This window comes from Schistocerca gregaria, chromosome 5 (genome assembly GCF_023897955.1).
Source record: "Schistocerca gregaria isolate iqSchGreg1 chromosome 5, iqSchGreg1.2, whole genome shotgun sequence".
Classification (NCBI taxonomy): Eukaryota; Metazoa; Arthropoda; class Insecta; order Orthoptera; family Acrididae; genus Schistocerca; species Schistocerca gregaria.
This window is the reverse complement of record NC_064924.1, coordinates 350,709,379-350,721,737: the sequence shown is the minus strand read 5'-3', so window position 1 is coordinate 350,721,737 and position 12,359 is coordinate 350,709,379. Positions and strand designations below refer to the sequence as shown.

The following is a 12,359-nucleotide window of genomic DNA, read 5'->3' as shown; positions in this document are numbered from 1 at the left end:
TTAAAACTAGAAGTGTTCCAAGAAAAGAGACTCTTTTTCTTTCTTTCTACAGTTTAATTAGGTACTAAAGGGGGAGGGCGGGGGTCCTGCCTTTGCACTCAGGGGTAATGGTCTAGGAAAGTTTGGCAACTTCTGCGCTAATGTAACTTGAGGTCTCACAGTGGTTGCAAATGGAGGCTAGCATTCCAGTTTCCGCAGTGTGTGAAGTGCGATCAGTGGTAAAGTTCTTGAGCGCACAGAACATAGAGCCCATTTAAATTCATCGTCAGCTATGCAACGTCTACGGGCTTAACGTCACGAACAAGTAGATAGTGCGTTGCTAGTGCAGCGATTTTACGGCTGGTTGCCAAAATGTTCTTGTTGAGTAGCACAGCGGGAGACCATCCATCGTTAACGGCGGCCTTGTGAAGCTCGCGCGGGAACGCGTTATCGAGAATCACAATCACGGAACTCAGCAGTCAGTTCCCAAAGGTGTGCCGCTCCTTGTTGCATGTCACGGAGCCCCTGCTGTTCCGGAATCGATACCGAAGCAACTGACTCCAGAACATAAAACAATGCCCATGGGGGTACCTTTGACTTTTCTGCAGCAGACCGTGATGAGTTTCTGGACCGGATCATCACAGGTGACTTGTCGTTGGTCGCACACAGTACCCCAGAAACCAAGCAGCAGTCAATGCATTGGCGTCATAGTGGCTCTCCCTGCAACACGAAATTAGACTGTTTCGGCGCGGGAAGTGCTTTGTTACGGTTCCGGGACGAACGGGGAGTTCTCCTCGCCGAGTTCCTGACCAGGTGTGAGACGGTAAATGCTGAGCGTTACTGACAAACAGTGCGGAAATTGCGTCGTGCCACTGAGAACAAGCGGCGCGGAATGCGTAGTATCGGTGTTGTTTACTGCACGATAACGCTCGGACACACACGTCCCACCGGGCAACGGAGCTCCTGCGTACGTTTGTTTGGGAGGAAATACCTGCCCAGTCAGAATCAGCGTTTTTAGAGAGACATTGATGGTTGTCACGCAGTGGTTTCAATTCCAGGTGACAGACTTCTATGACAATCGGATACGTCAGTTGGGCTCACTGTATGACAAATGCCTGAATTTTGCTGATGAACATGTCGAAAAATAGCTCACCACTTCCTGTATCCGATCTAATAAATCTTTCAATTACATTATGCTTTGTTTCTGTTCATGACGACAGGGGAACTAACTTTATGAATACGCCTCATGCTATGACAAAGCGATCAGTTCTTTTAAAAGAAAACAATTAGCGCCAGTGAAGACCTTTTACAACAAATGATGACGTTGTTATATTCTTTGCAAGCCTCTCCATGTCTGGATAACTACTGGGACCTACTTCCATTTGAATCAGCTTACTATCTCCCTACGGAATTTTTATCTCCCACATTAGTTCCCTCCAATACGAAACTGATTCTATGATCCCTCAGGATGTGTCCCAAAAAAAATACCTTCTTAACCACGTGCAAAAAAAATTCTCCCCCCACGCCTTTCCCAATTCGTTTTCCTACCTCTTATTAGCTATACAATCCACCTATCCAATCTTCAGCATTCTTCTTTAGTACCACATTTCAAAATATTCTATTATCTTCCTGTCGGAAGTTTTTATCGTCAGCTTTTCACAGCCATAAAAAGCTACACTCCAGACAAATACTACCAGAAAAGATCTCCTAACACTGAAATATATATTACTTGTTAACAAATCTCTCTTTTTCAAAAATGATTTTCTTGCTGTTTCCAGTCTGCATTTTATATCTTCTCTACTTCCGCTGCCGTACGCTATTTTGCTACCCAAAGACCGATCTAATTCACTTACTGCATCATTTACTACACTAATTCCCTCAGCATCTCCTGACTTAACCCGACTATATAGGAATCCGCTTCTCTTGTTCCATATTCATTTTATAATCTCTCTGCAAGACATTGTCAATTCCATTCAACTTATCTTCTAGGCTCTTTGTGACTCACGGAATTACAATGTCATCGGCAAACCTCAAAACTTTCATTTTTTCTCCCTGAACTATGACTCCCCTTCAAATGTCTTCTTGGTTTCCGTTATTGCTTGCTCAATGTTAAGATTGAATTACATCGGGGACAGGCTGTAACCCTGTCTCACTCCCTCCTGAACCATTGCTTTCCTGTCATGTTTATCGGCTCATAACTGCAGTCTAGTTTCTGTATAAGTTGTAAATAACCATTCATTCCCCGTATTTTATCTCTGCTACCTCAAGAATTTCATTGAGTATTCTCAAATCAACATTTTCAAAAGCTTTCACTAAACCTGCAGATGGTATAGACGTACGTTTCCCGTTTTTTAAACTGTCTTCTAAGATAAATCGTAGGGTCAGGATTACCTCGCGTGTTCCTACATTTCTCCGAAACTTTAACAGATTTTTGCCGAGGTCGGCTTCTATCAGTTTTTCTGTTCTTATGTAAATAATTCGTTTCTATATTTCGCAACTATGACTTTTTAAAGTAACAGTGCGTAGTGTTCGCACCTGTCAGCACCTTTCTTCTCTGGAGTTGGAACTACCACATTTTTCTTAAGACTGGCGGTATTTCGCCTGCTTCATATGTCTTGCGTACCAAGTGACATAGTGTGTTTGTTTTTATTAAGTTAAGATGAAAAACCAATAATAAATGGAATAGCTTTGTCATGCCAACGCTGTTACACTGATAAATAATAGTAAAAGCAATTTGACTACGTTTCATTCGGTGATTAACATTAAGCGCGCATATTCATGCTAAGTATGAATCAGTGATTTATGTATCAGGAAGTCGTTTATGAAAGTATTTGTTTGGAGTGTAGCCATGTATGGAAGTGAAACATGGACAATAACTAGTTTGGACAAGAAGAGAATAGAAGCTTTCGAAATGTGGTGCTACAGAAGAATGCTGAAGATTAGATGGGTAGATCACGTAACTAATGTCCCTGCGCCTGCTCAACATATTTATGAGCGCTTTAGAGGATGTTTTACAATATAGACGTAAAGCTTCTACAATTTGCTAGCAGTCTACGAGTTTATGCAGAGCATGTAACGCTAGCAGGGGGCTGACATAAAATGGACCAGTCGATAGTTTAATTATTCTCAAACATGGTGACGCTATAAGACGGCTTACATAAAGTGGACAAGTCAGTATTTAAATTATTCTCAAACCAGATGGAACAGGTACTAAGTGTCATTGATAGAATATCTTCCGTTGTCATATTTACCAGGCACCGATTACCATAGGTTGGCACAAGGAAAGTGGGACAGGACTCTGTGACTTTCTGGTCTAGATATAAGTCAGATATCTCAATCATTTCATTGAGAGCACGCTGCGATGGAGTATCAAAAACGCCACTGAGTAATGTGAGAAAGCATTAAATACTCCACGTTTGCTAATGGGAATCAGTTGAGAGCTGACCAAGAGACTGCACTACCGTTACACCACAATTTCGTGCTGCCTCATTCTAATTGTGCCTCTCGATGCTGTAGTTCGACTTATCTTTATTCGGATGAACACAGTCTACAGAAAGATACAATCTTAAGGAATAATGAAGAGCTAACAGAGTTGTGTTCTGGCTCGAAATACAGTTTTGGCTAAAGAGTCGCCTCCTCTCACCTGGGGGGACTTTCAAACTGAAAGTCGCAGATTGTACAGCTGAGCTTGGATTACGGTTACTTCGAAAAACACACGCAGCCGGTCGATCTTCCATTATCGACGCAAGTGTCGACGAGGAGAACACCAACCAGGTCTTCTTTGCCTTCATTTTAGTTCCGCAAATGTTGCTTCATTCTAGCACCGTAAATGCTCTGAAACGAGATCTAATCTAACTGTACACTGAGGACCAAGCACATTCTGACCACCTACCTAATAGCCGGTTTGTCCATCTTTGGCATGTATAATAGCGGCGACGCTACGTGGCATGCAAGCAATGAGGCCATGGTAGGTCGCTGGAGGGAGTTGGCAAGGGAGTTGGCACCACATCTTCACACACAAGTCACCTAATTTCCGTAAATTCCGGGGTGGGGCGATGACCTCTGACGTCACGTTCAAAAATGGTTCAAATGGCTCTGAGCACTATGGGACTTAACATCTGAGGTCATCAGTCCTCTAGAACTTAGAACTACTTGAACCTAACTAACCTAAGGACATCACACGCATCCATGCCCGAGGCAGGATTCGAACCTGCGACCGTAGCAGTCGCGCGGTTCCGGACTGCGCGCCCAGAACCGCTAGACCACCACGGCCGGCGCGCAGGGACAAGAATGGGCTCTATGGAAGAAGTCTGTTCATTCTCCTTGGCTGTGTTTGAGTATTATGCGCCTCTTTTCGACTATATACGACAGGGATTTCGTAGCTTATTCACAAAACAGCCTCGAATTTCGTTCGGCCGTTGTTTCTTGATTATACAAGTACACAGTATCAGTCGCATTTTCTACATCCGCGATCCCAGCTACAAGGTTTCCAATTTCCAAAACACGAAGTTTGAGACTAGTAATCAGTGACGCAATATCAATTTTCAATGGCCTTTCCGACTTTCCACTGGTCAAAATTCGTTCTGGAAACCAGACACAGTTGTTCTTTTTCTCAACCTACAGAACGCAGCTTAGCAGCATTGTGAGTATAACTAAGAGCACTGTCGAGTATTCCAACTTCTAACAGAAACTACTCTTCTTACCTTCCAGTCGGTAATTCTAGTTCTGACACCCTATATGTTATTCAGAAGACTACATACGAGCTTTCTTAATTGTACTGAGAGGTGCGGTGCCGCGGAGTAATGCGTGTTGCCGTCCTCATTTCACACGCACCAGTGATCGATTCAGTTCTACGGCCGTGGGGGGTTCGTTTATAAAACCACCGTGCCCTTTTTGCGCAGATCGGCTGCATGTGGAGCTATCTATTTCAGGGGGTACTTCACAATGGTTGGAAGTGCGGTATAGTGCTGTTGCTACCATACGCACTACACAGTCCTTTCATCTTACGCCATACGATCGCCGTAAGACTGTCCTAACATAATGATCAACAAAAGGCTATGAATGTCATCCTCGTATTGTTCCTGACAAGTATTTTAGTTACTGATTGCACCAGATTCAATTCCATGTAATTTGCTTGCGAGGCTTGGGTCCTGCGAATCTGTGGTCCATGACGTCACCGATGCCGAAGAGTCGTCGTCCCTCGCAGCACTGGCTCTGTAGCTTTGGTTTGGATGGTCTACTTTGAGGAACTGGAACCACCCGATCTTCTTCTTCATTATCTGCATACGCCGTCTGTGTATGGCTGATTTCTTATAAGTTTCGCCCTTCTTCTTCTAAGATATTTTTTTCGATCGCTATTTGTTTTCTATATGTTTCAGCTATTTACATCTACATCTACGACTATACGGATACTCTGCAAATCACCCTTAAGTGCGTGGCAGAGGGCTCATCGAATCACCTTCACCATAATTCTCTATTATTCCAATCTAGAAGAGCGCGGAAAAAAGAACACCTATATCTCTGATTTCCCTTATTTTATTATGGTGATCGTTTCTCCCTATGTAGGTCGGCGTCAACAAAACGTTTTCACATTCAGAGGAGAAAGTTGGTGTTGAAATCTCGTGAGAAAATCACGTCGCAGCAACTTCTTTGTTTTCATGATGTCCACCCCAAATCTTGTATCACATCCTTGACACTCTGTCCCCTACTTCTCGACAATACAGAACGTGCTGCCCTTCTTTCACCTTTCTCAACGTATTCCGTTAACCCTAACTGGTAAGATTCCCACACCGAGCAGCAGTATTCCAAAAGAAGACGGACAATCGTAATGTAGGCAGTCTCTTTAGTAGATCTGTTGCAGCTTCTAAGAGTTCTGCCACTAAAACGCAGTCCTTAGTTCGCCGTCCTCACAATACTTTCTATGTGTTCTTCACAATTTAAATTGTTCGTAATTGAAATTCCTAGGTGTTTAGTTGAATTTATGGCCTTTAGATTTGATTGATTTATCTGTAACCGAAATTTTAAGGATTCCTTTCTGCAATGATGTGGATGACCTCACACTTTTCATTATTTAGAGTTTATTGCTAATTTTTGCACCACACATATAAGTTTTCTAAATCGTTTTGCAATTTGTTTTGGTCCTCTGAGCCAACGGCCTTGCCGCAGTGGTAACACCGGTTCCCGTCAGATCACCAAAGTTAAGCGCTGTCGGGCTGGGCTAGCACTTGGATGGATGACCATCCGGTCTGCCGAGCGCTGTTGGCAAGCGGGGTGCACTCAGCCCTTTTGAGGCAAACTGAGGAGCTACTTGATTAAGAAATAGCGGCTACGTTCTCGGAAACTGACATAGGGTCGGCAGAGCGGTGTGATGACCACATGTGCCTCCATAACCGCATCCAGTGACGCCTATAGGATGAGGATGACACGGCGGCCGGTCGGTACCGTTGGGTCTTCATGGCCTCTTCGGGAGGAGTCTTTTTTTATCGTCTGATGACTTTACTAGGCGGTAAATGACAGCATCATCTGCAAATAACCGAAGATGACTGCTCAGATTGTCTCCTAAATTGTTTATAAAGATAAGGAACGGCTGAGAGCCTATAACACTTCCTTGAGGAACGCCAGAAAACACATCTGATTTACTCGATGCCTTTCCGTCATTTACCACGAACTGTGACAGCCGTCACATGAAATCACGAACCCAGTCGCATAATTGGGTGATATTCCATAAGCACGTAATTTTATTATACGCCGCTTGGGAGGTGCAGTGTCAAAAGCCTTCCGGAAATCTAGAAATACGGAATCAATTTGAAATCCTTTGTCGATACCACTTAACACTTCGTGTAACTAAGAGCTAGTTGTGTTTCACAAGAACGATGTTTTCTAAATCCGTGTTGACTGTGTGTCAATTCACCATTATAATTGATAATAATAAATTCGAACATAGTTCGAACACAATATATGTTCCAGAATTCTGCTGCATATTGACTTTAATGATGTGGGTCTGTAATTTAGTGGATTACTTCTATTGCCTTTCTTGAATATTGGTGTGACCTGTGCAACTTTTCAGTCTTAGAGTACGGATCTTTCATCGAGCAAGAGGTTGTATAGAATTGTTAAGTATGGGACTACTGCATTAGCATACTCTGAAAGTAACTTAATAAGTATACAGTCTGGACGAGAAGACTTGCTTTTATTATGTGACTTGAGTTGCTTCACTACTCCGAGGATATCTACTTTTATGTTACTCATGTCGGCAACTGGTCTTGATTCGAACTCGTTGCTGAAGGAATTTCGAAAGGCTGTGTTTAGTAGTTCTGCTTTAGCAGCACTGTCATCGGCAGTATTTGCATTGCTAACGCGCAGAGATGGCATTGATTGTGTGTTGCCCTAGCAGACCTCACATACGACCCAAATCTCTTTGGATTTTCTGCTGGGTTTCGAGACAAAGTTTCGTTGTGGAAACTATTACAAGCATCTCGACTGAGGTCCGCGCTGAATTTAGAGCTTCAGTAAAATATGACCAAATCTTGGGGATTTTGTGTTCTTTTAAATTTGGCACGCTTTTTTCGTTGTTTCTGCAATCGTGTTCTGACCCACTTTGTGCACCAACGCGAATCAGCTCTGTCGTTCTTAAATTTATTTGGTATAAATCTCTCAACTGCTGCCGATGCAATAGGGTGGATACAATCCCATCTGGCTCTGCTATTCCGGTTAATAACCATGATCTGACACGAGCGCTTTGGCTGCAAATTCACAAGCAAAATCTAGTGCCAGGGGAGGCGAAAAGAAACGGCGATTTGTTGCACATTGGGCGGAGTGATCCAATTATGTATAAGTGCTGTGAATTCTCGTGGCATGATCTGCTGGGAGTCCCTCGAAAGGGCTGTTCAGCCGCCTATGTGCTGGTCTTTCAATTGGCAGCCACTTCGCCGACTTATACGCCCTTAATCTACCGCAGTAGTCCTAGCTTGCAGAGTTTAACGTGGAATCTGAACCAAGTATCGTTCCTTTGATATCTTCACATCACAGAGAGGAAGGCTGGCGTTAAAGGGCGCTGAAAAAGTTCCACTGGCCGACAGAGATTCGATCCCGCATTCAAATATCGTAGGACCTCTTACAACATTGACAGTCATTATCAACTGTGCTTCGTCACGACCTTCCCTTGCGAACTGTCATAGCGAATACGTTAACAATACCGCTCGACGTACACGAACTTCAAACGTATTGTTTTCTGTTCCGATGGAGGTGAGTTGTATTCGGTCAGAATTTCGACCCGAAATTATTGCAGCCTGACGTAGCCTTTCATATGCACGCAGGATGGGTGGAATTAGCAAGACTTTCCGAACAGCGCGAGAGCTGGGATATTTCACTTGTCGACAGTGTTGGTGGATTTCAGCTGTTTACCCCCACGTCAAGCTAACGTGGCATTAAGCAAAGCTTTCTCTGTATGACGTACGTAGAATGTTTGCCGTGACGTTTCGGCAACTTTTCTGGCAAAGTAGGTAATTTGTCAAATATGGTTACAAAAATGGCTCTGAGCACTATGCGACTTAACTTCTGAGGTCATCAGTCGCCTAGAACTTAGAACTAATTATACCTAACTCACTTAAGGACAGAACACACATCCATGCCCGAGGCAGGATTCGAACCTGCGACCGTAGCGGTCGCTCGGCTCCAGACTGTAGCGTCTAGAACCGCACCGCCACTCCGGCCGGCCTCAAATATGGTTACGAGTGTGGTGTTATTATTAACTGCATAGATGACCGAGACGATGAAACGGTGCAAAAGGAGTTACAGAACTGCTTATGTAACGATATAGCTGTTGGGAGTCTGTTTAGATATATTTTTTTCTTTTATTTTTTAATATGTTCAGTTATTAGCATCATTATTCGTAATTACGGTAGATGTATGTATCAGAAAAATTATGAGTACGTGATCTTTGTTATGAGAGACAATACAACGATCGAGAAAGACTGCCGTGAACAGTCAAGCGCGAGTTCGTGACAGTATCGCGTGGCTGTTCGTAGTTTTCGCGTGTCGCAATGCAACAGGACTGAGAATAACGTGTGAACTGCATTATTAAGGACGACAGGAGGACAGGGATAACGGTAAATAGCAATTGTATATTTACAGTCGAAACAACGCGTAAACGGCTTTAATACGAACATTGCGAGGAGTGTAATTAATTGCGAAACAAGCGTCAACTCAGGGGAATACAGTTAAGGTAATTATATTACCAAACTCTGGTAAATCGTTCAATAACCATAACTCATTTAGGGCAATCATTTTACCACCCGTAACATGGAAACGTTTCGAAACAACATTAAATATGTCCCTACAGCGTTTTATTGAAGGGTAAATGATAATTCCTGATTTACAAGGCGGCTTTATAAAACATATTCTGCCATTGATCGCATGCTAAAAATCTGTAGCCCCATTACAAAATGCAATAAACATCACAGACTGCGCATCGGCTCTTCGTTTTTAGTATAGAAAGGGCATTAGACAGATGGTGACATCCCGGATTGTACTATAAACCAATCACTTTCGCCAGTCCCGCCCAAACTGTACAACTGATCAAGGGAGTCCCAAATGACAACTCTACAGCGGTCACAGTAAGTGACAAACATTCTCCGAGTTTCACCTCGGAAGCTGGATTTCCACAAGGGGCTATTGTCTCTCCCTTACAATATAGTACATACAGACGACAATTATTGAACTGTATGTGAAAAACGTAAATTAGTTACAAATCACGGCGTACACACACTTTACTCAACATGTAAACATCACTACACATACTCGGATTTAGATTAGAACGTGTTCCATATGCCTGCCATCATTGGCGGTGATGTGGCGCAGATGAATAGTGAAATTCTGCATGACCCGCTGAAGTGCCGGAACATCGATGCCGTCGACAGCCTCCTGAATGCCTGTTTTCAACTCAGGAATGGTTTTGGGGTTATTGCTGTACGCCATGTCTTTAATATAGCGCTACAAAAAGGAGTCGCACGTGTTCAGATCCGGAGAATATGGTGGCCAATCGAAGACCATGCCAGTGGCCTCTGGATACCCCAGAACCAGTATGCGGTGCCCAAAGTGCTCCTCCAGGACATCAAACACTCTCCTGCTTCGTTGGGGTCCAGCTCCGTCTTGCAGGAACCACATCTTGCCGAAATGAGGGTCATTTTGGATAATGGGGACGAAATCAACGTCCAAAACCTTCACGTACCGTTCAGCAGTCACCGTGGCATCAAGGAATATCGCACCGATTATTCCGTGACTGGCCACTGTACACCACACGGTCACCCGTTGAAGTGAAGAGCGATCTCAATCGCGAAATGCGGATTCTCAGTCTACCCAAATGCACCAATTTTGCATGTTGACGAACCCATCCAATGAAAGTGGCCTTCGTCGCCTAACCAAATGATGCACCCGCATCTAATTCCCATTAAGGCCCGCGGCCAACCGTGCAGTTTGAAAGTTCTAACGCAAACCGTTCAGACGTTATGACGATTTTACTTCATACAGTTCAATAATTATCACCCCTGTATATACACTGCCAACATACCTCCTCCAGCTCACCGAAACAATGGCTTAGCGTTCTACGCAGATGCCACCACTCTTTACATTTTGTCACGAAAAGACAACAGAAGCCTACAAAAAATGAACACGAAGTACATCAGGAAAATAGAAAAACAGCTCATCCTGTGGCCCTTAAAACGTACTGCCCAAAAAATTCAGCTAGTCACCTCCAGGCACAAAAACGTTAAAACAAATAAAAAGCAAACACCAGAAGGCGTAAAATTCAAATTATAAGGGGGATATAACATCAAAAACGAAAGCTAATTATCTGAGTATGGTTACTAAATTATCATAAAGTCTCACAAATACAACATCACATCTAAAGGAAGACAATGACTAGGGCTCTTACAACGGACGCATAATGGGTGCTTCAAAAGAAACATTAGTTTATACATATAAGAGCTTCCTTACACCAGCTTTCGAATACACAGCGCGTGTCTGGGTGGCTAACCAAAGCCAAATATGATGACTGTTCAGCACCAGAATACGAATACCAAGAATATCTACAAGATCTAGCTCACATATGCCAAACAACGCCACATTCGAAACAACCACTTCAAAACCTTTAAAATAACGACTCATCGAATTTGCTACTCGTTGTAAAATCGGACTATTGTTCAATTTTATAAGATTTCCGTACTGTTAGTCGCCACATACAATAGTCCAATGCGTAACGAAAAGAGACGAAGAATACGATGAAAAAGAATTGCAAATAGGGTTAACCGGCAACATCAATCATTTCTTATAAGGATGACAAACTAGAAAAATGACAATCACATCTACTGTCTACAGAACAAAATGGCTCTGAGCACTATGGGACTTAACATCTATGGTCATCAGTCCCCTAGAACTTAGAACTACTTAAACCTAACTAACCTAAGGACAGCACACAACACCCAGTTATCATGAGGCAGAGGAAATCCCTGACCCCGCCGGGAATCGAACCCGGGAACCCGGGAAGCGAGAACGCTACCGCACGACAACGAGCTGCGGACTGTCTACAGAACAGGCCCAGGCGAGGTTTCAGGGCGGTTTCCTTCATCCGTAAGGCGAATGCTTGGATTATAATTTACCCCGTCAAAACAAAAACATAAGCAAACCAGAAAAAGAAAAAAAAGACAATAAAGTTAATAACTCTCCATTTACCTCCACCTACAAAGTTGAGGCAAAACAGAAAAACTCTCTCCCTTTAGCAGTGAAAATAAAAGAAGAAAATGAAATAATTGTGGACGGTGTTATGTAACCAAACAGACAAATATGGTTTCGCCACTGTTACGGAATGGGACAGTATATGCACAATTATGCGTTTAGTTGTGTATGGCGCGTAGTCAAGTTGTGCACATCTTGAAACCGGAAGAGTGAACTGTTGACGTTTCGACGATTAATTTAAGGACAATAGTGTGAACATTACTTGAAATGAACGGATTCAAGAGACATCGTGAGCCAATGGAAACCATCCAAGTGGTAAAATGCTGCCACCGCGAAGACATTTGTGCACACAGGGTTATAGGAAAGCAGTCTCTCATACACGCAAACTGTGTACTACACGATCTTTATTTAACGTTCCTTTTGTAATCAATCAAGTAGTGTGTGTGTGTGTGTGTGTGTGTGTGTGTGTGTGTGTGTGTGTGTGTGTGTGGGTGGGTGGGTGGGTGTTTGTGTGTGTGGCTGTGTTTGTAGAGAGAGAGAGAGAGAGAGAGAGAGAAAGAGTGTCACCTTGTCTGTATTGATGAATGGCTGCTTCTGAAATTTAATACATCATAAAGTCATACAGAACAGTGATTTGCTGCATCAGTCAG

General features: G+C 43.2%; 1 protein-coding gene and 1 pseudogene across 3 annotated transcripts in view; one reads left to right on the top strand and one right to left on the bottom strand.

Annotated features, from left to right (window-relative positions):
- Positions 1–12,359, bottom strand: part of LOC126272028 (FERM domain-containing protein 5) — a 1,188,777-nt gene that overhangs the window by 322,673 nt on the left and 853,745 nt on the right. The window lies entirely within an intron of this gene.
- LOC126274385 (5S ribosomal RNA) lies at positions 6,126–6,243 on the top strand (annotated as a pseudogene).